This window comes from Stomoxys calcitrans, chromosome 3 (genome assembly GCF_963082655.1).
Source record: "Stomoxys calcitrans chromosome 3, idStoCalc2.1, whole genome shotgun sequence".
Taxonomy (NCBI): domain Eukaryota; kingdom Metazoa; phylum Arthropoda; class Insecta; order Diptera; family Muscidae; genus Stomoxys; species Stomoxys calcitrans.
The window spans coordinates 98,927,310-98,953,531 of record NC_081554.1 but is presented as its reverse complement, the minus strand read 5'-3'; the positions used below and the strand labels follow the sequence as shown (position 1 = coordinate 98,953,531).

The 26,222-nt window shown below is 37.8% G+C and overlaps 1 protein-coding gene and 1 long non-coding RNA gene across 4 annotated transcripts in view; both read right to left on the bottom strand.

Moving 5' to 3' along the window:
* LOC106084285 (hemicentin-2) overlaps positions 1 to 26,222 on the bottom strand; it is a 518,476-nt gene that overhangs the window by 382,385 nt on the left and 109,869 nt on the right. The gene's annotated exons all lie outside the window — the stretch shown is intronic.
* Positions 918 to 1,612, bottom strand: LOC106084289 (uncharacterized). The gene is made up of 2 exons (XR_001220791.2): positions 1,449 to 1,612; positions 918 to 1,292 (listed from the first exon to the last, which is right to left on the bottom strand). It is a non-coding gene; the product is annotated as an uncharacterized LOC106084289 (long non-coding RNA).

Sequence of the window (26,222 nt, the reverse complement as noted above, 5' to 3'; positions counted from 1 at the left end):
CAAGAAGTCAATTTAGAAGATCGGTTTATATGACAGCTATATCAGGTTATGAACTGCCAAATCGGTTCAGTCTTTCGAAGTCCGAAAAAAACTTCACTTCACTCGAAATTTCAGCCAAATCGGATAAGAATTGCGTTACAAACGGAATGTCGAAAATAGTTTACCCCCATCGTATGTCGGAGGAATAAAAGGGAAAAGAAAAGAAGAAAAGCGGTGAACTGAAAGCAGAGCACAAGAAAATGCATTAACGACCAGATGTCACTGCTAGCCGTACACATACATCACCCAACTGATATGAAGCCGCACTCATACAAACACACATTCATGCAAACAGCAGGGATATCATCGTCAGAGCTATTTTCATCAGCACCATCGCTGACGTCGGCTCCATGTGTTGCTTGGCAGTGCTGTTGTGTTGTTGCCTGCTGCAACATCAGGTTAATTTCATGAAGCATAAAAACAAAATGTATTTAAAACTGACACTTGTACACTTTTAAAAGTCAAATCGAGAACCACTTTTCGGCATTTGTGAGCGTTTGTGTGTGCAAAGAAGCAAAATGATAAACGAGAAACAACAAAAACCATGAATGAGAAAGGAACAAAACAGCAGGGGAAGTAATGCACATCAATTTTCTTTAGGGAACCCCTGCAGGAAGGAGAGTATTTTTTTACTGCAAGGGTGAAGTAGAGACAAGTGGCATTTAAGTGAAAAACACATAAAAGACAATTGAAAGCGCAGAAACCGTTGATTGGTGTGATGTTGAGCTTTGTGTGTCCCGACCGATTGCCGCCACTTCACCGCAAACCAAGCAACCAACACACCACTCATCGAATGACTGGGGGACGAGAGGGACCGTGGCTGAACACTTTAATTGCCATCAAGCAAGGAATGGAAGATTAAACACTGATTTGGAATGTTAATTTCTAATGGATATGCCAAACATTTAATTTGATTACCAGCGAGAAATTTCCCAGTTTCACGATTGTTTGAACATGATTAATTTTGGCTTTTATCTTGAAACATTAAAATCAACGCAATGTAAATCAGAAAACAATTAATGAGACGGACCAGCAACACCACCAAAGAGCCACTAATTGCCAAGGAACCATACCCACAACACAATTAAATTGAAAAGTCGTGAGGGGAAGCTGCTCAAACGTCTATCCCGCAATAGATTCCTTTAATATAACTTTGCCCACAACTGTAGCATTCCTTGGGAACAGGGTTTGAATTGCTGACTTCAAAATAGTAACAGCACAGAACAATTAACTATGCTTGCACTTTTTTCAGTCTAAAACAAAAAAGCAAACTGATTACTAAGGATGTGACTATGAAAAATAAATAAGCAACAGCAACAGCAAAAGCCAAAAACAAAATAAGTTTACTTGACTTCTTAAGCAAACAGGTAAAGCGTTAAAAAAAAACAAACTTGTGACTTCTATAAGACCTCACGATGTAGACGCCTAATATTAACCAGATCCGGCCATTTGAAATAAATGTACGGAGGACATGATTAATACAAGTTTTAAACTTTTTTGCTTTTACTGTTTCCTGTGTATTTGCAAGTCGAAAAAGAGCAAGTTTAAAACAAGAAAAATTTAATATATCTGATTAACGATAGTTAAGAAATTAATTTTGATTCATATTGCTAGGCTTGCTTTGAATAGCTTTAACTGTTTGTTTAGGAAGTCAAGTTAAATAGTTATGTTCTTTAAATTGCTTTAGCTGTTGATTTAGTCAGTTAGTAGTTCATTTAGTCAATCATTTAAAAATAGTCCAGCAATTCAAAACCTACTAGGGAATAAGGTTCCTTTAAGTCTCAATATTGATGTGACATACAATTTACCGACAACAGAGAGAAAGTTAAGTCTTATTTTTAAGATTTCCTACTCTGGACTTTATACAGATAAGTGCGCGTGAATTTCTGTATACGCATAATCAAACGACCACGTACACTAAAAACAAGGAGTATCTTATTTTCTAGAAAAAATTTACCCCCATATGGTATAAAAATTTTATTTCACTTTACGCGGTTAGAATAAAAGCAAAACCAAGTGAACAAATTAGTTTGTTCTCATTAAAATTTTCAAACGTTTTTTTTTTTTTTTTTTAACCCAATGGAGGCCACCGTTAGCGCTGAAGTTAGCATATCCGCCTATGACGCTGAACGCCTGGGTTCAGGCGAGACCATCATAAAATTTTCAGCGGTGGTTATACCCTCCTAATGCTGGCGACTTTTGTGAGGTACTATGCCATGAAAAAAATCTCAAAAAGGAGGTGTCGCACAGCGGCACGTCGTTTGGACTTGGCTATAAAAAGCCCTTTTATTGAGCTTAAACTTGAATCGGACTGCTCTCATTGATATGTGAGAAGTTGACCCTGTTTCTTAATGAAATGTTCATGGACAAATTTACATTTTATGGATTATTTGCATTCTTATGGATTATTAAAATCTTTTACGTAAGTATTCCCGAAAATAGAAAAGATGTACTCCTTAATGCAAGTAAAATATATTTGAGTATATTCTATCCTTACTACAAACGTTGGAAACCATCAGCACATTAAGGGATAAATAAATAATATTGGAGAAATATTCCGCTTTATTCAAATATATATATATTACCTTTTAACTTTCCTAAAGTATAGATAGACCAACATTTTGTAAATCTTGTCCAATTTTACCATCATTTAGTTCATTTTTCCTTAATTTGGGGGTCACTTTTTTTTTTAATATGTAAGAGTTTTGTTACCTCCTCTCATAATAGAATTAAATATCCCCTGAGAGGTGTATTACAACAATACACAAAGTCAAATCTCTGACTTGGTATTTTATATTATATACCCACACACGCATACTTAAATTCACTCACCTTTGTAATAGTTGTAAGATGTATTGGTGTGGCTTCTCTTATTTTTCTCAATACCAGGTGAAATCATGCGTAAAACTTAATGAAATACTTTTTTCAAACCTCACAAAGAAACCAAAAGGCATCCATCCACCAATGCCAAGGGGGTGTGCACGAACGAACAGCAGATCAAACAAAATGTCAGAGCAAGCATACGAATATGAATGTTTGTGTGTATTCAAGACAAACTCTGTCAGCCGCTTTATAAGTTTGTGTCGGACTATGTGTTGCTGACGCAGCTGTGCAGCTGATTCAGCAGTAGTGTGGTAATAAAGAGCATACAGCAACAGGTGATTTGTAAGGCACACAAAATAAAAATAAAAGGTTTGGAGCGTATTTATGACAAAAAAAATCACTCTTATTTTTATTGTACCTGTTTAAGGTTTCGCTCCAACATATCAAACGTTAGCGATAAATGTAGAATTATTGAACATAAGTAACGGCAAAGGTTTTTTTTTTCTTTTATTGTACAATCAAATGTTCTTTAATGTCAAAAATATTACGGTAGCCGCAAACGATATTTCTTTTACCAAACCAATACTTAATGCCTTGTGTCTCTCCTACAAGAGAGAGAGAGAGAAAAAGTGTGAGTATTTAAGCGATCATTGCTTTTTGAAGAGTAGTCAATATGTTGAGCAGCTCGGTTATATAAGAAGGCAAAAATCTAATGAATAAAAAAAAATTAAGTTTGTATTATAACCGCACACAAAAAAATAATTCATTAACCATAAATAAACTTTTCAAACTCTTTATTGAAAAACATTGCGACTTTTTTTACGAAAAAAAGCCAGTTGAAACCCTGAATAAAAATGTTATTCATCAAGAATGAAAGTTATTATATGGGTAAAAAAATGTGTATTTGTCACAAATTCTTGCATGAATTTATCATAAAAAATCATGTGCTTTCATCGTAACAAACCCCCAATATTTTTCACAAAAGAAGTTTACTTGTCGCCTGTAGGAAAGCATTTCCTTATACTAAAAGGGAATATGGGAGTCATTAGGTGTAGCATTTCCTTTTACTCAAAGCGAATAGGAGAAGCATTTAGTGCAGAATCAGTGCATCACATGGTGTCGTTCTAAGTTCGGCTTGACTTTGAATCTGGCTTTGCATTGAGTATTTGTACCCTTTATACTACTATATATACGTTATTACAAGTCCATTTGTTTGTAACACCCGGAAAGAAGAGAGCGTGATGAGTATATGGATCGACACAGAATCACCTTCTGATTCGCTTGGACCGTCTGTCTGTCGCTCCATGTTAATGTTCACATCTCAATGTTCATCCACTTATCTTCAAATTTAGCGCAGCGTTTTGTTTTTCCTGGAGACGAAGCCTTTGAAATGAGAAGAAATCTGTTCAGATTTAAATAAAGCTCCCATATATGTGTTATCGTTTGTGAGTAATAGTGCAATAATGAGGTCAATTGTCAACCGATCTCCACCAAAAGTGGCATGAAGTACTCTCTTCCGATTCTTGAGATTATTGGAGAAATATTTCATAGATTTCATAGATATCGGTTCAGAATTAGATTAGCTGCCGTATATATGTTCACCCGATTTTCTCTTCCAGAGCACTAAGTTTCCTTTAATAACTTTTATTTTGTATATCCTTTTTAGTCGAAATCGGTTTAGATTTATATATAGCTTTCACATATATTTTCGTCCTATTTTACTAATATTGCACTAATTTGGTCATTTGTTAACCGATCGCCACAAAACCTGGCAGGAAAGTTTCTCTTATTTCAATTCCAATTCTCACTTCTGGAGCAAGCGCATTTATTAACAGATCTTCCCAAAGATTTGTACAGCGATTTCCACCACGATTCAAACAATATGTACGGATTTATGTCGAGATTCCTAATTTCAAATTTTAAAAAAGTTTAACTTCGACGGCTTAGCCCGCATTAGCCAATGTGGTGCAGGGTATCAAAGAGTTAGCTTTGTCCAAATTAATCCCATCCTTACTGGTTTTAGAACACCATACTTGTATGTTGAAAGTTATAACCAATTCGCAGTCGACGTTCGAAAAATAGCATCTAATGCTGATAAAAACTGCGCGCTACAGATTTTCAACTATCTAACCAACTCCCTTCTTTACACCCAAGAAAAGTGTTGTACATTTATACGGTCTTAGGTCAAGTTGTCGGTTTATTGTAAATAGAATGACAGAGCGATTACTGCATCATGCATCATTACAGAACAGAAAATTCCATTTCTTCATTCGAAATCGGACACCCTCCAAAAAAATGTCTGCTTCACTAGTGCTATTTCAATAGGCTCAACTGCACAATTGGAGTACCAACACACAAGTATGTGCAAAGACTGTAGTGACTGATGGCTGTTTTCCAAAGAAACGCATGAAAAGCCCATTAACTGACTTGGTTTACACACTTCCACACGAAAGGAGAAATCTTCTGTTAAATGCCGTTTCAACACCTTACAACGTAATGTTTGTTTTGTTAGCTCGTTTTTTCCTCATTCGTGTGCTACGAAAAAAGGAGAGGAAGCAATGCAATAACACACACTTTTAATCACCTCACTGCAGAATACGGAGTATTCTTAGGTAGGGCCTCTATGATATACATAAATTTGTGTGCATGGGAATGTGTATGCGTGTGTGGCTTTGGGGCAGATTATCTTCATAATAATAATATAATCTCATCGACAAATACGACATTTCTAAACAAATCAACCATAAAGCATGTGGTTCTACAAGAGTTTATTACAATTATGTACACTTTCTTGGGCATTGAAACAGCCTCACCCAAAAATTGTTATTAAATCATTAAGACAGTTTGAGCTAATGGCGGTAGTGAATGGAAAAATCATGGAAAAGGCAACAGCAGCATCGAACTTTCGCCGAGAAATGCGATATGGCCAAGTGCAGCCCGTCTTTGGTCAACATGGCAGCCAGATACTGTAACAGTTTCGTGACGACAAAGTTTTCATAAATTGTCATCCCCATATTGAGGCAAATACGAATACGAGTATTTCGGAACAGCATGCCTATTCATGAATGTATGGTAGATTGAAAGCCAAAGCGACATCGGAGCATATGGAATCATCAAAATGTCATTGCATAGCTGCAAATGAAAACTAATCAAAGCCATGGGTGGAACGAACGTTCGCATCGATATGCCATAGACATGAAATCCCAGACGATCAAATATCCATATTCATTATCACAAAAAAAAAAAAACATGCACGTATTTGGGCATTATAATGAATTATCAACCTATGGCCAAGGGTATTAGCTTACAGTTGGAATCATGTGTTAAGAGCAAAATCCATTATCGAAGACATTGACAAGATGTTGGAGAAATTAAACTCCAATTGTGGTATCTTAATGCCACTTATAGTTTTTTTTTTAATATTTAAACTTTCCCAAATATTCTTAAGAGTTTCCACAATTACTTATTACCATCATCATCAGTCGTTAAATTCTTCAAAGTTACCTCATCAGAAAGGGGAAACTTACGATGATGCTTGAATGTTTTCATTTCAGTTCTTTCTCCCTCTCTCTCTCTCTTAAATATGATTCAAGTTGCAAGAAAGTCTTGCCTTTTGAATTCTTTTTATTAAATTATATTTGAGGCAGCTATTCAATGCTTTTCTGGCCATCTTAGCTACCAACAAAGGGCTTGAGTTAATTTACAGGCAACAGCGAAGCCAACCAGTAATGGAATTATAACATTTCTCCTTGACATTGGCAAAGCTAGAGTTCCACGAAACTTTTTTTGAGCCAACCTCTTTGCAACTGTATCTACTCTTCCCAATGAAATCTGTTGGAGCCTTTATTACAGTTTTCTCTTCTTTGCCCAATCCTCTTTTTATTGGCAGAAGTATCAGAAGCAATTCCATGAATCCATAATTCCTGCTTCATCTTTGTGTAAAGTTTTCTTGGTCATTGGTGGGACAAGAAGTGAAATGGCAAGTTTAGAGCCAGACAAAAGTATGAGTTTAAGGGCTTCTTTGAATTTGAAGTTTTTGAAATTTAATTGTATGGGAACTAAATATGTTCATGGGCATATATTTTACGTTTAGTTAGCAAAGGCAAGGAAATTATATTCAAAATATCCAAGTAGACATTTTGAAGACATGGAAATGATCAAAGAAAAAAATTATATCATATAAGACCGCGGTGGCGCAGAGTTGTCTATACGCAACGCATGGGGTATAAATGGGGTTTGGTAGTCATCATAAAATAAAAATTCTCAGAGTTTCAGCAGCTTGAAATATTAAACTAAAATCCTTCACATATATTTGTAGTGGTACATCCTGGCGAGAACATGGAAACATTTCTCAGCGCTGACCATCCTTTTATTAAATGTTAGCTATAATTACCAACATTTTATCCATTTAAACCTATTTTACTAAGTGATGTTGCCCTGCAACTCGCAGTTCGGATTCCCTTATGAAAAGGATAGAATTTTCAATTGCCCATTGTTTTTGTGTAGATTTTGCAGCGAGGGTTTCCTTGAACCAGTCGTATCATTTATATACAAATGTCGAGATTGACAACGGAATAAAAGGATTCAAGAGATGTTCTCACTCAGTATTTTGAGCCTGGGCCGTGGAGGTGCGGAGGTGCGTAACAGGTGTTTGTCTTTGTTAAATTTTACTTTTAATCAAAAGATTTGAGGTTGGAATCCAAAAATTATACCAGACATATTTTCTCCTTTCTATGCTTGCCAGCTTGTTGAACCAACTGACATTGTGATTCGTTTGTTTTTTCTTTTGGCATTGAAAGATGGCAACATAACATTGTCTCTAATTGAATTCATTACAGCATAGGGTGACCATTGTGATAGTGAAGAAAAAATGCAAAACTGTTGCTACTGCAACAATGCGATATATTTTGCTTAACTGTCAAAAGCACTCTAGGATATGTTATGCAACTCATTCTTTTCTGCTGATCGCTGTGGTTAATGGTTATGAAGCAGTGCGGTTGTCGCTGTTCCTGACATTTTGGGTAGGGAGAGAGACCTTACAAACCACACATATTTAGGCAAACATTGAAACGACAAATATTTTTGTGGGTAGATGCTATACCCAGCAATAACGCCCCCCAAATAAAGTAGCCATCAGCTTTTCATCGCGGAAAACCCGATAGTCATGGCTGCCTGCATACACATACAATGATGATATGTGCACTCCCTACAAACATTTTTCATAATTTTGGAAGAGTGTTCGTCCCCGAGATGAATAAAACACAATTCTGGAAGATTTTTATGCAGTTGTTCTTCCGTAGTAGTCGCGAAACACTCTTCTACGATATCATTGGACTATTAATTGCGAGTGCGGAAGTTTTAGCAACTCTTCGCGACGATTGTCTCCATTGCGTTATAATCATCGGTAGCGCAGTTCTAGGTTATCATTAGACAATTTATTGTATGTGCGGAAGTTTCAGCAAATCGTCGCGATGATTCTCTTACATCTAATTGCGTTATACACTCGTGAAACACTCTTGTAGGTTATCATTGGGCAATCCATTTCGTATGCGGAAATTTTAGCTTCACGACGATTATTACTGTACTCTTCGCCGATTATTACGCAACCCATTGTGTTGTACTCGCCCTATTAATCACCTGATTAATTTTTCGCGATTGTTATTATTTTTAAGCCTGGTTTAGGGTTTGTATTTAATTATGTTATTCTATCTTTTGTTTTGAGTGGACAACTTCCATAATATCAAGCGGAAATCTCATTTGGCTTATATGACGATTAGTACTTCTATAACGAATATAACAGTTAATAAAATTTTTTCTTGAGTTTTTTTTCGTAGTTATAACGTTTTTGATGAACAACTTATATTGATATGCGTTTTTAGATCTTCTAAGCAAATAACGCGCAAGCCTTTAAAGCAATATTCAATAAAAGTTACAAAACTCGTCCAGACGAGTAATGCGCAACTCTTCTAGAAGAGCATTTTATTAAACATTCAAAACACTCATTTGTTGCTCGCCCACCCGTTTCTTGTGAGATTTTAAGATCTTCCAAGACTCTTATGACTTACTTTTTAGCAACTCATATGGAAGATTCGCGGACCACTCTTCCAGAAGAATCGTCTTGATCACACAACTCCTCACGAAGGTGGAATCGTCTAGAACTCTTAGACAAGCTCGTCCACGATCGTAGCCTTCTTTTGGAAGATTCGCAGAAGATTGTTTGGCGATCAAAAATGTTTGCAGGGCTTATCTGTGCATGGGTGTATGAGGATGCACATGTGTGCTTATGTTGCATGTTGTGATAATAAAACTTGAAATAAATGAGAAATAACAACCACAATTTGTTGCATTAAACACATGAGCAGGGTACCGGCAACAATGGCATGCACCAAAGCAACCCATTTCTACTTGCATCCTGGTTGCTTTTCATTCATATGGAAATCAGAGTTGGGTGCCTTTGTTGGTCCATGGAAATGCTACAGTTCGTGCGTGTGTGTATGTGGTTGTGTGCGTTGAGTTGTGGAGAATTTGTGTTTATGAAAAACAATACAAAATAGAATTTCTTGTATGTTGATGTTTTTGTCTATGTTTTGTTCTTTTTTTCGCAAAAAACAACAAAAAGGACACTTACACACATATATTTTGTTATTTTTGGTAGTGAATACAAAAAAAAAAAAATTCAAACACATTGTTTTATGTACTAAAAGCACTAACTAAAGGACTATAAAGTGATTGTTTTGCAAATATTTACAATAAAAGAAACATAATACCCTTACATAAGCTCATACACCCCTACATAGAATCAGTGTCTCATGCATACGTGATGGGTATAAATGCTGCTGACAATGATGGTGTAGTTAGTCGCTCATCGGAATAATGATGATGGTTATTGGTGGCCATGATGTTTATGAGGAAGAATATGCGAGATTTTCGGTAAGAGAATTCATATGCAAAAATGGTCAAGAGGTACGTAAGCACTAGGCCTTTAGATGATATACCTATGTATAGAGAAACTTTGTTTAGAGTTTTATGCATTCAAGGCACAGATCGCAGCGAATGAATGATGGTGGTATTATAGCCCAACATAGCCGAAATGACAATCAATTTGTTCCTCAATCTTGGTGAAATTTCTTGAGCTTCTACAAGCTAAAAGTTCATACATTAAACAGAAATTTGGCAGGCGATGTTCATCATACCGTCAAAAATATAATTTTCTTTTATCTGATACAGGTTCACCATACCGTGATGCTTATGATGTCGAAAAACTGAGTTGGTAACCTGGAAGGTTTCTAGCTAGGTTAGGTTGAAAAGAGGGTGTGGATATTAATTCGCCCCATGCCACTATGGGCGTACATCTAAGCCCGCAATCGGCTTGTTGTGCGCTGTAAGTAATAACAAGGAACCTCGAAAATAAAATTTCAAGTTAGGAATTCCGTGCTAATTACAAAATTCCTAATTGTTTTCCATACCAGTCCCCTAAGTTGGTTCATGTATGGTATTGTTCCCTATCTGTGTAGTATGATCTTCCTGATAGCAATACCAGAGTTCCGTCAATCCAAGACTGCACCGATGGCAACAGTGCCTCGCACTCGACCTCAAATGTCGACTCAGGTATCCGGTTGAAATCCCTTCCCTTGCTTCCAGGTTTCCTATCGTTGGTTATACCGCGGTTGTATGACCGGCTTATATCCTCAATCCATTCTCCCGTCGCCTTAAGTCTCATATCCGCAGTGGCTGCCTTAATCTGTATGTCTATGAAACGTATATCGGATCCATTACAGTCCACCAAACTACTGAGACGTAAGTAAGTATTGGTCTAATCACCAGAGCCAGTGGACGTTCCTCGGATTCAAGCCCTTTTCAGTACGCTCCTGAATGTGATACTTCAAGTTAAGATTCCTGTCCGAGATCACTCCTAGGTATTTGACCTTGTCAGATATCAAAATCGTTCTCATGAGGAAACGAGGTGCGTCAAATTGGCATACCTTCGTCTTTCTCGTGAACAGGCAGATGCAGTCTTCTCTTGGTTTACATTGAGACCCCTAAATCAAGCTCAGTCGTAAGTCATCTTCAAGACCCTTTTGGCCCTTCTGCATAGCTGGTTCGGATCCTTATCCTATGGAAGTGTTATAATCTCGTCTGTGTAGCAGACAGATTGAAATCCCTCCTCAGTCAGCATCCGTTATAGGATATTTATGGTGGTCACCCATAGGAGTGCCCTGACCAACATACTCCCTTTTATGATGTCATGGAAACCACAACTTATCCACCTGTTCCTTAACATATGGTTTATCCAGTCTAAGGATTGGATCAGTGTGTCGGTCCGCACATTGTTAAAAGCCCTCTCGCATAACGCCAATGTGTACGTCTTGTATTCTTCGAAGTATTCTTCTATTTTATGAACAACTTCGTGCAGGGCAGTCTCCTCCGAACATACTGAGCATACTGTTTGCATTTAAGCAGTTCACTGGATGTCCTACTCTTTATCATGGTACCCACAATACGCTTCATGGTTTGAGTAGAAAGGACGTAAGACTTACAGGTCTTTAGGTCTTGGGTGCCGCTTCACCGGGCTTGGGTATTAATACCACCCTTGCCTCCTGCTATGGCTTTCGGCGTATATGCAAGTCCTAGAAATGCTGTGAAAATAGTGGCCAGATGGCCGAAAATATTGGCCAGATGGTCGAAAATAGTGGCCAGATGGTCGGCCTCCTTCTGTAGTAACACTGGAAGCTCCTCAAGGCTTCCTTTACCATAAATTCCATTATGATAAGCCTTCGATCAACCTCATTATTGTAAGATTCCGGTATATTAGTTTGGACATGGGTTATCGAATCTCCCAGGTCATTCAGGGTTTTTCTTGGGCTGATTTAGTTTGTCGAAGAGGACAACTATCTTCGAAGGACCCCACAAGTCTGTTGACATTGTCGTCGATTAAATTCCCACTTAAATTTGACTTCTAAAAAATTATATCCACTATCATAATTTTTAGTTTAAATGTTGTAGATGATTTTATAAGCACACTCCTTTCACTTTCCTTAAGTCGTTATTTGAAAGCTGTCTTCTAGCCGCTACTGCTGATGATTTATTGCAGAGGAAGGTTGGTGCAAAAACATAGCCAAACACTTTTGCCAATGACATCCATAAACTCAAGAGTGGCAACTAAACTTTCATGTGAGAAAACAACTGCAATTGGGAAGTGAACACCGAAAGCATCTGACAACGACAATGGTTCCATACTACATTTGCCACAAAATAAGCCAGCGTAGAGCATTTTGGAAACATTGACGCAGACGGAGGGTAAGCATATTCGTTTGAAAAATGGGGTTTCAAAACCAACACACCGAAACTCATAGAAAAACAAACCTACCGAAAAAAAGTTCTAGTGTAGCCAAAACAAACTCACAAAAACACTGAACATGATAGAGTAAACGTTTTGAATGCGGTTTTATGCCTGGTGAGTTTTTAGCAGGGGTTTAAATTTACAAACACTCTTGTCCCTACACACACACACACAAAGCCACTCAAAAACATACAATGAATGAAAGGCTTCAAAATGTCGTATCGAAAAATGTGAGAGGAGTATGCTAAATACACACACACACACCATAAGAAAATGCAAGCCTGCACAGCGACGGAATTCAAGAGATCCTCTCCCCACAAGGCCGTATAAACGAGGTCTGATCAAAAAATAACCGTTATTTTAAATTTATTCGGTAACTATCATGTCCCCTTCAAAGTAATACTAACATCGTCCTTCCGTATGTAACTCATCGAAGAAATGATCTGAGACCCAACAAAGCATGTCAGGTCTGATCAAAAAATAAAAAAAAAATATTTTTTTTTCAAAAACTATTTATTTATTCATAAATAACTCTTATCCCCTTCAAAGTAATCGCCCTCAGATATTTTTACCAATTTTTCCAATCTTCGAAACATTTCTGAAACGCGCTTTTTGTTTATACAAAAATTTATACAGTTTCTTAGAACTATTTTTCGAATAGTAAAAAATCGAAGAGCCCATCAAAACACGGCTATCCTTATTATCTGTCAAAAACAAACTAACAATTCAAAATGGCTGATATTACCAATATATATAACAGACATGTGCATTAAAATAGCAAAAAACAAAAGCGAAAATCGAACATATGTTACTCACGAAATTTGAATATAATGGTTACTTTTTGATTTGAAGGGGATATTAAACGGCATGTCGTCATCAGAGGGGAAAATATCCAATATATGTATAATTTAGCGACTAACATTTTAGAGAGAGAAGTTAAAAAGTAATAAAATAAAAAAGAAGTCCTCCACGATAGGATGGGGGTTACTAATTTAGTCATTCAGTTTGTGACTCCTCGAAATATTCATCAAAGACCCTATAAAGTATATACAATCTTGATCGTCATGATATTTTAAGTCGATCTAGCCATGTCCGTCCGTCTGTCTGTCGAAAGCACGCAAACTTTCGAAGGAGTAAAGCTAGCCGCAATGGACTATATCGGTCCATGTTTTGATATAGCTGCCATATAAACCGATCTTGGATCTTGACTCCTTGGGCTACTAGAGGGCACAATTCTTATCCGGTTTGGCTGAAATTTTGAGGTGTTTTATTATGACTTCTAATAACTGCGCCAAAAATGGTTCAAATTGGTACATTACCTGATATAGCTGCAATATAAACCGATCTGGGATCTTGACTTCTTGAGCCTCCAGAGTGCGTAATTATTATCCGATTTGACTGAAATCTTGTACAACGGCTTCTCCTATGACTTTCAACATACATGTCAAATATGGTCCGAATCGGTCTATAGCCTGATACAGCTCCCATATAAACCGATCTCTCTCCTAAAGGGCGCAATTTTTACACAATGACTTCTACTATGGTCTTCAATATTCAATTCAATTATGGTCCATATTATTCGCACCATAACAATTCTTTTCTTTTGTCCTTTGTTTGTCCAAAAAGAGTTATCGGGAAAAGAACTCGACAAATGCAATCTATGGTGGAGGGTATATAATATACGTTCCGGCCGATCTTAGCACGCTTTTACTTGTTTTTCAAATATTTATGTTTACTTTTTACAAGTATTTCTTTACTTTAGTTATTTTTTCCCCAAGGGCAGTCCAGCTTAAATTTGATGCTCGATTTTGCATTTTTCAAACCATTTGCACACTAAATCGAATGCACATACATACCAGAAAATCTACAAATTTTCGAACATACTTTATGGATCTTTAATGCCTTATGAAAACACAAACAAACTGACTAAGCAAAGGATGTCGCATCAACCCCAGGAATAAGGGTTTAAAAATTTAATTCCGCTAGGATATGCCTGTGTGATGGTTCTTGTTTTTCATTTTATTAGTGCGTTTTTCTGTGCTTTGAGGATTTCAATTCATTTGTTCTTTCTTCATTTGTTTGTTTTTTTCAGGCTTTGACTGCTCATCACCGGCTTATGCTCAGCATGCCCACTGCAGGCGAGCAGCTCTGTCATCACCATAATTGTTTTTCAACCCTTTTCGTTGTAGAAAAAATATGCAAACTGCAAACACTTGGGGAAACAAAACCATTGAAAGGTGGTAAAGGCTCGCTATCACTTTCACAGAGCCTCTAGAAAGAAGAGCATGAAAAACCATTCAATTATCTGAATGGAAACAAATGCAATTTCTTGAAGCATGTGCTTTTGGCAAGTTCATGTTTTTTGTTTCTTACTTGGCGCTTCAAGCATTGATGTAATTGTAATCGAAGGAACTCACAAAGTGTTAATAGCCAATCTTATGTTGTAGATTTCCTTATGATCAGCAGAGGTTCGAAATAGAATCATCAGACATTGGAAAAATTCGGAAGAAGAGTAGTAAAGAAATGCAAGTGGTCAAAATCCATAAACTACAATTAACGAAATGAACTGCAGTACCTAGCATTAATCGCAACCAAACCCCAAGTAAGACTTCGCATCACACTGTACGCTTCGGTCCACCTTTTTTGAATTAGTTTTCGATATTCCGTACAAGCGTTCACAATCATTTTTAATTCACGAAATGCTATCACAAAGGATTATGGCTTGTGCTAGAGAAATTTTGACATTGATTATGAATCTGACCCATTAAAAAATCATGGATGATAACCAAATTGGCTCAATTCCATCGAAACTAATCTTTTGTATTCAATGCCGATAAATCTCCACTAATGGCCACTAAATTTTGTGAACGCATAACTTTGTTTAAAATCCTTTATTCACAAACAATGAAGTATGAATTTTGGCATAGCAAAAACTGTTCTCCATGCATGTTTATTATTATGATTATTTTTCTTTTTTTTTTTTTTTTTGTTTGCCATTAAAATGTTTCCAATTTGAGGGAAATACATAAACCAAATACAATAACAATAACTTCCATAATCGTTTCTATCAAATGTGCATCTCATTTATTTAATGAAGTGTTTCATCATAAATAATGCAGTAGTTGTTGTTGCTGTTTGTTGCCACGGCTGAGGACTCGTTGTCAGTCATGGTGGTTAAAAATTGATGTTTCACTATGTTTCAATACCCTGCCCCCCCGCCCTCTAACGACATCATCATCATTTGTAAGGTTTTTTGTTTGGCCACATGGATTTGGCAAAGTGTTATGAACAATTTTCATAGAGCATTGAAATTCGGTTTTATGACATGGTAGATAAGAGTATATGTATATATATATATATAGAGCGCATTTTTCCATCAATATACATAAGGATGGATGGTGGCTACGGATGTACATATGTATGTAAGTGCTCATGAATAATGAAACACATAAATTTGCAAATCGCATTTGGAATTTATGTGCAAGCAGTGCATTCTTCAAAGGCACAAAATCTGTATGCCATCCATGGGAAAGTGACAGTAAATCTTATTTAGACACAATAATGGTAGATGACGATGATGATTTCTTTATGTCAAGGAAATAAATGCTAGACTTTATGGGGTTAACTATTAAGCAGTAGATATGCTGCAAGCAAAACCATATTATGGCATGGGGCGCTTATTGAATTTCAGCGATTTCGTGTAATCAAAGTTAAAACAAGTTGAAACGAGCAAAAGGGTGTAAAACTCGAACGCTCCAAAGCAGAACAAACTAAAGCTGGTTCAGTTTCTAGGGATTAAGGACTCAAATCGGAAAAATAGCAAAAATATTTATTGGCGTGACTCATGTACTATTAGTTAAAAGTATTATTCGTTCGAAAGACATCTTGATTTGAATCGTCGTCTTGACTTAAGGATAGTGGCAGTAAGTATAAAGCTTTAAAATTCTGCCTGGCGTAATCTTTAATAGCAATCTTTTATAATGGCGATACACGAAAGCACGTCGCAGGAGTGTGGCTGAGACAGAACACGATCTTAACATGGCGAAAAAAAGTTACTTCCTGGGGTAATAGCAAAGAGCAAGAAAGAAATGTGGGCGAAATTAAGAGAAGATTTAAACCGAAACCCTTCGAGCCTCGGATACAAAATGGAAATTATTTCCCTCACAATCAAACCCCGACACTACGTTCATAATATAAAGCTTATAAAGAGCCCACTGACAACATGAGCCTTTTCACGATAGCGGAGCTAAGGAAGGTTGCCTGCAGCATCCAGAGCAGAAAAGCCTACGTTTCCGATGAAATACCGATCGAACTCATCAGACAGTTAGTTGACAACTGACCGGAATTTCGTCTGAGAATGTTCAACCGATTTCTGGTTAGGCTAGGTTTTGAGTGGCAGTCTGGTATCAGATTCCCCGTACAGAAGAAGGGAGATACCTTCCAGTTCGTGCCGTTGAACAATGCAGTTGCTCTAAAAAAAACCTAAAAACTTGCCAATGCTCGCATCCGCTAATTCAGACAAGTGGAACTCCTTCTGCCTGCCATTGCGAGACACACACAGTAAATGCTCAATTGTGTCCTCTTTCTCGAAGTTTTTACAGTTTCAGCAAAAGTCTTTACTTCTTACTGGAAGGATCTTTTCCGGATGTATGAAAGAAACAAGGCTGGTTCTCATAAACATGGGTAAAAAATACAGGACAATCTGTATGCTAGGTACGGTCAGCAAGCTTTTGGAGCGGCTAACAAAGCCATGGCTCCATTATTGAGGGAGGTGGACTCTGAATGAGGCCAAATGCCTTGCGGGCAGGAATGTCCACGATCGGACCTCTGAAAGATCAAGTGGAGACATTAGAGGCGGCCACGCAAAGGAGCCCCTAGTTCAGGCCAATTGTCCTCTTTGCCACACTGGATGTATTGAACGCATATAATAGCCTCAAATGGTCTGACGTCCTCCAAACATCCAGAGAGGACTTAAAGTTTCGGAGTTGTTAATCTTAACAAGAAAAAGTATCCCAGCGGAAGTGGATACGTGCATTGGCGACATACTGGTGAATAGTAAGAGATCGGACAAATATCTAAGGATACGACTGGATACAAAGCTGACCAGGCTCTTAATGGAGATATGTAAAAGCAACCTCCTCTATGGGAGCGAAATAAGGGGCCAGTCACTGTAGACACTAGGGTGTACAATCGATTAATCGTTATTCGATTAATCGATTATTCGTGACCTTTCAAATAAACGAAGAATTGAAAATGATGCATTTTCAAATAAACGAATAATCGAATAATTTAGGATTAATCAAAATCATCAAAATTTCATTCGATTGGGATGAAAATATTTTGTTATAGTTTACAAAGGAAGATCAAATAAATCGGATCCATTTGCACTGTTTACAATTCAGGATAAGATCTCAAAAAATATCCCAAAATATATAATTCCGATTAATCAGTTAATTGACAACCTCTATCGGCCCTGTTCGATTAATCGTTGAATCTGGATTTTCTAATAAAAAATTTATCGAATAATCAAAAAATACAAATAAATGTACATCTAGTAGACACCAAGCGAAGCGAAATCCCTGCTATCGGTACAAAGGGCGGCGGCTCTTAGCTAACATCCAACCATATATTGGCGGAGCGCGCAGCCATTTATTAAGAAAATAAATTTTATTTTTAGTAATATATTATTGTTGGAGTTCCGGTAGTATGGTTGGTGGCGTGCTCGGATTGCCAGAGCGGAGTTAGTAGCTTCAATTCCCACTAGAAGACTTGGTCTGTCGCTATTGTGGTAACAAAATGGACTCAAATTGTCTAAGTGAGTCTGTAAAGGATAGGCACTCTTACCTATCCTAATTTATTATTCGATAATGTACGAAAAATGTATACCTTCAGTACCGATAGTGAATAAATACCAAAACAATACCGTATGGTATGTATGATCTGCATTACTTTCAATACGGTATCAATTTTTCTTTCGGTGTATGTAGAAAAAACACATTTGATTTTTATTACTGCAAATAAGACCAAACCCTTTTCGCATTGCAAAAAAGCCTTTCTCGTATTTAGAGAAAACTCCAAAAACTGACAACAAAAATACACACACTCACAAATCAAGAAAGAAACATGAATATATATCTGTATATTTTCACAACAAACCACAATGCACATCATAATAACATCCAAATTGTAAATACAAATGATGGTATATATCGTATGTGGACCACCATACAGTCTCCAACATCGACCGCTTTGTGGCGGTAGCGCGCAGTTTTCTGTATTGTCTAGGAGCAGACGACAACATAACCACAAAATAGGTCAACGGAAATTTGGATCATAAAAATTGTAAATTTCATATTCGAAACATACTCGTGCTAGCGTATGTCCGATACAAACGGGCCAATATACTCGATTGAGTTACTGCTTGTCAACATCCATGCGACAGCGTTAGATACAACTTCTTCAATACGGCAACACTGTTGTGAATCATTGGCGTTTGTTTTACAGGCCATTTTGTGGTAGAGTGGAGTGAGTGAATCATGCTCGGTGCCAAGTTTAATCAGAAGCCAAACAACTCACATTTTAGCCATTTTGTGTCTAGAGCTATGTAAGGTGTAGGTACGTCCTATGGCCTGCCATTGCTAGTGTTGTTGTGGATAAAGATCATCAGTATGATTGATGCCCGAGAGCTGTAAAATCTTATATAAATTTCAAATTCTATTTAGCAAATGTCAACCAACATAATGAATTAAATTTTAAATTCTAATGTTATTTATGTTTATTCTTCACTTCATTGGCTTTGGGATGGTGGTCGACGAAGTAAACCAAAACAATGTTCATGGCATGGCAAAAGCGCAAAGAAGGCACAAGACCCACATCTAATAGATATTCGAAATGATGTTTTCTCCATGATAAATTGTAGGACAAATGGATTTAGAAAAATGAGTACCGGAAAATATGGGTCATTGGAATGTGTTTACAAACGTTTGAAAAACAGAAATGCAACAATGTAAGCCGTTAAAATATAAGAGAACAGGCGATTAGAAATTCCGATTAGTTTACCACAAACCAATAAAACGTCAGGAAAAATAAGATTTATAATATGATATAATTAGCTAAATTAGACCATTTTCAGATATATTTGAACATTTAGAAAGATTTCGTAGGTAAATGATTAAGAAGACCATCTGGCATGTAGTTTCAGGATTGCCAATCTGGCTAGGTTAGGCTGACACTATGGGCATACACCAATGCCAGCAATCGGCTTGTTGTGCGTTCTAAATACCAAAAAGTAACCTCGAAAAAGAAAATCTAAGTCAGAAATTTCATGCTGCTTAATTGTGCCCTAATTGTTTTCCATACTATGCCACAAAGTTGGTTCATGTCTAGTATTGTGTCCCCACCGAAGTGCAGATGTTTGTTAGCAGCAATAACGGGGCAGTATCATAGGAAATGCTCCAAATGCAAATTTGCAAATTTTGCCCATGAACATTCCATTAAGGAACAGGGGCAAACTTCTCACATATCAATGAGTGCAGTCCGATTCAAGTTTAAGTTCAATGGCCTCCTTTTTATAGCCGAGTCCGAACGGCGTGCCGCAGTGCGACACCTCTTTAGAGAGAAGATTTACATGGCATAGTACCTCACAAATGTTGCCAGCATTAGGAGGGGAAAACCAACGCTGACAATTTTTTCTGATGGTCTCGCCAGGATTCGAACCCAGGCGTTCAGCGTCATAGGCGGACATGCTAACCTCTGCGCTACGGTGGCCTCCAACGTCCCCCACATGCCATTTTTCATGGATTTAGAAAAATGAGTACCGGAAAATATGGGTCATTGGAATGTGTTTACAAACGTTTGAAAAACAGAAATGCAACAATGTAAGCCGTTAAAATATAAGAGAACAGGCGATTAGAAATTCCGATTAGTTTACCACAAACCAATAAAACGTCAGGAAAAATAAGATTTATAATATGATATAATTAGCTAAATTAGACCATTTTCAGATATATTTGAACATTTAGAAAGATTTCGTAGGTAAATGATTAAGAAGACCATCTGGCATGTAGTTTCAGGATTGCCAATCTGGCTAGGTTAGGCTGACACTATGGGCATACACCAATGCCAGCAATCGGCTTGTTGTGCGTTCTAAATACCAAAAAGTAACCTCGAAAAAGAAAATCTAAGTCAGAAATTTCATGCTGCTTAATTGTGCCCTAATTGTTTTCCATACTATGCCACAAAGTTGGTTCATGTCTAGTATTGTGTCCCCACCGAAGTGCAGATGTTTGTTAGCAGCAATAACGGGGCAGTATCATAGGAAATGCTCCAAATGCAAATTTGCAAATTTTGCCCATGAACATTCCATTAAGGAACAGGGGCAAACTTCTCACATATCAATGAGTGCAGTCCGATTCAAGTTTAAGTTCAATGGCCTCCTTTTTATAGCCGAGTCCGAACGGCGTGCCGCAGTGCGACACCTCTTTAGAGAGAAGATTTACATGGCATAGTACCTCACAAATGTTGCCAGCATTAGGAGGGGAAAACCAACGCTGACAATTTTTTCTGATGGTCTCGCCAGGATTCGAACCCAGGCGTTCAGCGTCATAGGCGGACATGCTAACCTCTGCGCTACGGTGGCCTCCAACGTCCCCCACATGCCATTTTTCATGGATTTAGAAAAATGAGTACCGGAAAATATGGGTCATTGGAATGTGTTTACAAACGTTTGAAAAACAGAAATGCAACAATGTAAGCCGTTAAAATATAAGAGAACAGGCGATTAGAAATTCCGATTAGTTTACCACAAACCAATAAAACGTCAGGAAAAATAAGATTTATAATATGATATAATTAGCTAAATTAGACCATTTTCAGATATATTTGAACATTTAGAAAGATTTCGTAGGTAAATGATTAAGAAGACCATCTGGCATGTAGTTTCAGGATTGCCAATCTGGCTAGGTTAGGCTGACACTATGGGCATACACCAATGCCAGCAATCGGCTTGTTGTGCGCTCTAAATACCAAAAAGTAACCTCGAAAAAGAAAATCTAAGTCAGAAATTTCATGCTGCTTAATTGTGCCCTAATTGTTTTCCATACTATGCCACAAAGTTGGTTCATGTCTAGTATTGTGTCCCCACCGAAGTGCAGATGTTTGTTAGCAGCAATAACGGGGCAGTATCATAGGAAATGCTCCAAATGCAAATTTGCAAATTTTGCCCATGAACATTCCATTAAGGAACAGGGGCAAACTTCTCACATATCAATGAGTGCAGTCCGATTCAAGTTTAAGTTCAATGGCCTCCTTTTTATAGCCGAGTCCGAACGGCGTGCCGCAGTGCGACACCTCTTTAGAGAGAAGATTTACATGGCATAGTACCTCACAAATGTTGCCAGCATTAGGAGGGGAAAACCAACGCTGACAATTTTTTCTGATGGTCTCGCCAGGATTCGAACCCAGGCGTTCAGCGTCATAGGCGGACATGCTAACCTCTGTGCTACGGTGGCCTCCAACGTCCCCCACATGATATCATTTGTTGCACCGTTTTGGCATAACTGAGCTAGCAGTCCCATGTGTCCCGTTATGATACCGAAAGCTATACTGACCGCCTTTTCTCTTCCTTTCAGTAATAGCCTTGCCTTCTCACGATCCGGATTCCCCCATAGATTTTCGCTGTGCTACCGACCGTTTCGACGTCCCCACCTAAGTGCCGGTGTCTGTTAGCCGCGAAAACGGGGCAATGGCATTGGAAATGCTCAAACGTTTGATCTTCTTTCCGACATGCCATCATTTGTCGCACCGATTTTGCATTTATGAGCTCGCAGTCCCATGCGTCCCGTTATGATACCGAAAGCTATACTGACCTCCTTCTTGCTTTGCTTCAGTAATAGCCTCCTTTTGTCAACATCCAGATCTCCCCCCAAAGATTTTCATCGTCCTACCGACCGTTTCGGTATTGCACAGCATAACAAGTGCGTTCGTCGTCCACACTATTAACTTCAATGGGTCGACCGGAAAGGCTTCGGCTTAACCAAGTTAATTGACGGCCTCTGGCTTAAACTGCCAAATCGTCTGCTTTTTCATTCCCAGTTACCCCGCTATAGCCCACCAGCCAAAAGATGAGGATCGCGCCATCCTCAAAGAAGGCACTCCCAAGACTGTACGAGACCTACCCGTCTTGGTGGTTATTGTCCTGATGGCCTGTTTACTGTTCGTAAAGATGTTTGCACTCGACGTCCACGCGTTAACACCACACCACCTTATGCATTCCGTGATCGGCCAAATCTTTGCCTGCATGGCCGTATAATGGTCAGGTAGTCGAAAACAGATCTCAGTCGCTGGGTTCTAAATGAAGACCCCCAAGACAACTCGGTCTTCTAGCTTTGATCCATCTATTTAGGATGATCTATCAGATGGCATTGTTTCCAGATTTTCTATCGTAGCCTCGAGTATACCATGATGGTAGAGCTGCTCCTATACTCTTTTCATTACCCCATCGCCCTAAGTCCCATAGTCGCAGTGGCTGCCTCATACACGGTTATCTAGAATAGTCGCCAGTTCCCCTGCGAGCGTGGTCCTCATCGCTCCGGCTATACCACGACAACATGTTCTCTAAACCTGTTTTATTATTCCAACGTTACACATTTTTCTAAGACAGTCCACCAAACTACTGAGGCGTATGTAAGTATTGGTCTAATCAAGCTCGGGTGGAGCTAGTGGACAATCCTCGGATTCAGGCCCCATTTCGAACCTACGGTCCTATTCATCAACATCTGTGAGCCTTCTGAATATGATACTTCCAATTCAGTTTCCTGTCTACCTTGTCGGATATCGAAATCGTTTTATTGAGGAAATGTGGTCTGTCACATTGGGCCACCTCCGTCTTCCTCGTGAACAGGCAGATTTCACTCTTCTCTCGGTTAACTTCTTCTATTTTATGTACAACCTTGTGCAGGGCATTCTCCACAGACCTTCCCATGACATAGGCATGGTTTTTAAATTTGATCAGTTCACTGGATGTCCGTTATCATGGTATCCACGAAACGTTCCATTGTTTGAGTAGAAAGTACTTAAGGCTTATATGTCTGTATGTCCTTGGTGCAGCATAACTATACTTGCCGTGCTTTCATATAAATACCATCTTGTCTCCTGCCTGGCTTGCCCGCTGTGAAATTAGTGGCCAGATAGTCGACCTTCTTCTGTAGTAACGTCGGAAATATTCCATCAGGTCCAAGTGATTTAAATGGTTTGAAGCTCCTCAAGGCTTGCCTTACCATAAATTCGGTAATGATAAACTTTCGATCAACCTCATCACTCCAAGATTTAGGCGTCTCTGTGTGTCCTGCCGTATCCTGTGGATAATGCGTTTTTATAAAAAGCCTCAATATGTCCTCCGTTGTCTCTGCTCTCGCTGCCATGACGTTCACTAACGTATCAGTTAGGACATGGGTTTTTTAGGGAAACTTTTCATACTGTCGGCGTCATTAACGCTATCGACCTATTCGTAAAAAAGCTTCCAAGATATGTTTGATGTTCTCTGATAAAAAGTCAGCGGACCTCTGTCGCAATATTGCGCAAATCCCCGGTCATCCAAGGTTTCTTTTTCTCTCTCGAAGATGGCAACTATCTTCGAAAGACCCCACTAGTCCAGTCGTAGTAATCCTGTTGACCTTGCCATTATTGTCTTCTACGCTTGGACAATCAAAATTACCTTGCCCAAGTCTTCTTCTGAGTTGTCTTCCGAATTTTTTATTACGGCAGCTTATCGAATCGCTATTTCGAACCTAATGTAGAGACGGTCAGAAAAGGAGTGCCTCATTGAGACCCTCCAATCCGAACGTATTGTCATAGACAATCTGGTTAGAATGCCATGAAGAATTACATTACAACAATTTTCTGAGAAAAATCCAAGTCGATCGATCCTATGTGACGAAAGAAAGCTTTTCTACTAACATAGAAATGTGGTGGTAATAGGTAATTTGTGTTTGCTTGATGGAGTTAAGCTCTAGGAGTTTTATCTAATGTGGTAGCCTACAAACGCCAGAGCCGACATCTTTAAAACCACTCTTTTTAATATGAGCTCCAATTCTCTAGAATCGTTTTGCAATGTTTAAATTAATTTAACGACAACGACCATATGATTATAAAGCCATGAGCACCAGAAACATTTGCACTATTAGCAAATGGTTGGTGAGAAATTTTGCACAATTGCTATGTGCATAGTTATTAAGAAAATACTCCAATGACTGTGCTAAGTATGGCGTAAATCAGTACATAACCTGATGTAGCTGCCATATAAACCGATCTGGGATCTTGAACTCTTGAGCCTCTAGAGGGCGCAATTCTCAGCCGATTTGGAAGAAATTTTGTACAACGGCTTCTCTCATGACCTTCAACATACGTGTCTAATATGGTCTGAATCGATCAATTGCTTCTTCAGCCCCTACAAGGCGCAATTCTTATCCGATTGAACTGAAATATTACACAATGACTTCTACAATGTTCAGCATTCATTTATGGTCCGAATCGGACTATAACTCGTTTTTGTCTCAAAATGTGCAGTACAGTCGCAATCGACACCAAGAGCCAATTTACCGTCAACATCCACTCTGCTTAGGATAGTCTCTTATAGAGACTGTTGCGAGCAGTCAACCCTATGACCAGTGATCACAAACAAGCAAACATATTTGTCAGTTCTAAAGAGGTTTGCTGATATATACAATTCAAGATGGGTTGATCCTTATTAAGCTAGTCCGTTTATGGAGTTATGGTTGATCAAAAAACCAACACTAAGAAAATCGTTCGCTTTTCCTCCAAGTTTTCAAGGACTTGCTGCCAAAATGAAACCTATTTGTTGACAATTATCAAAGTAACGTGTTTACTTTGGAACAGCGCCCAAAGAAAAATATTTGAAAACCAACAAATGATTAACACTTAATTAAACCAAAAATATCAAATAAATAAAACTGCAGCAAAAAGTTACTATAGTCCCATTATGTATTAAAACTCAAACAAATCCATCGATTTTTACTTCAGCTATTGAATGTTTGGCCTCATACAATCGAATCAAATATTTGTTCTATGAATCCGATAACAATTGAAACAACAACGGAAAACAATAAAAACACAACAACAAACACTGAGTATTTACTCTACACAACATGACAATGAAAACATGAAAACAATGGGGAAATCACAACAAACCAATAATAATCCAATAAACCAGTGGCAGTCATAATGGGCGTGGTCATTGTAAAAACTAAATAAATAATTCGTATTTGTAATTATTTAAGCAATTAGACATTGATAGGCCTGCCAATGCATACATAAACGGACGGACACAGCCATGACTCATGGTCAGTCGGCATTTGCTTAAATTCAAGCATAAAGTGCTCACTTTTACAATTCAAAATAATGACATAATGTTATTCGTATCAGATTTAAAGCCCTTTAATTGGTCCACATTAAATTTTCTATTGCATTTTAATGGCGGCAGTTTGGCGGTAGCAAAAAAAAATGCCAACAATATTTTTAGAATACTTCTGCTTTTGTTGGCTGATACTTCTTTTTTGATGTTTTTGTTTTCATCTTTGCACCTTTGCATATTTCATGAATGACCATTTAATTAAAATCTGCAATAAATATAATTAATAATTTATAGGCCATCGCAGAAGCTTAAAGGAAAAAACTATTGCTGGGCAATGTAACAAAAAAAAAACTATTACTTATTTCATTAATTTGTTTATTTTTTTTTTACTATAACTTTATAATTAATTGATGACATTTATTATTGCTGGTAATTATCGGCCATTGATGAGTTTCGGAGGCTTGCATTTAATAGCATTTTAAAGTGATGGATCTTAAATTGATACAATATTTGTAAATTATTAAATTGTGATTGTGGTCGCTTGCTAATTGATATGCCAAATGAAAATCTGTAGAAAAAACTTATGCTCTTGTCGTAGTTGTATTTGAGAGCATGTTTATAACAAATTTGGGTAATAAGTGAAAGATAACT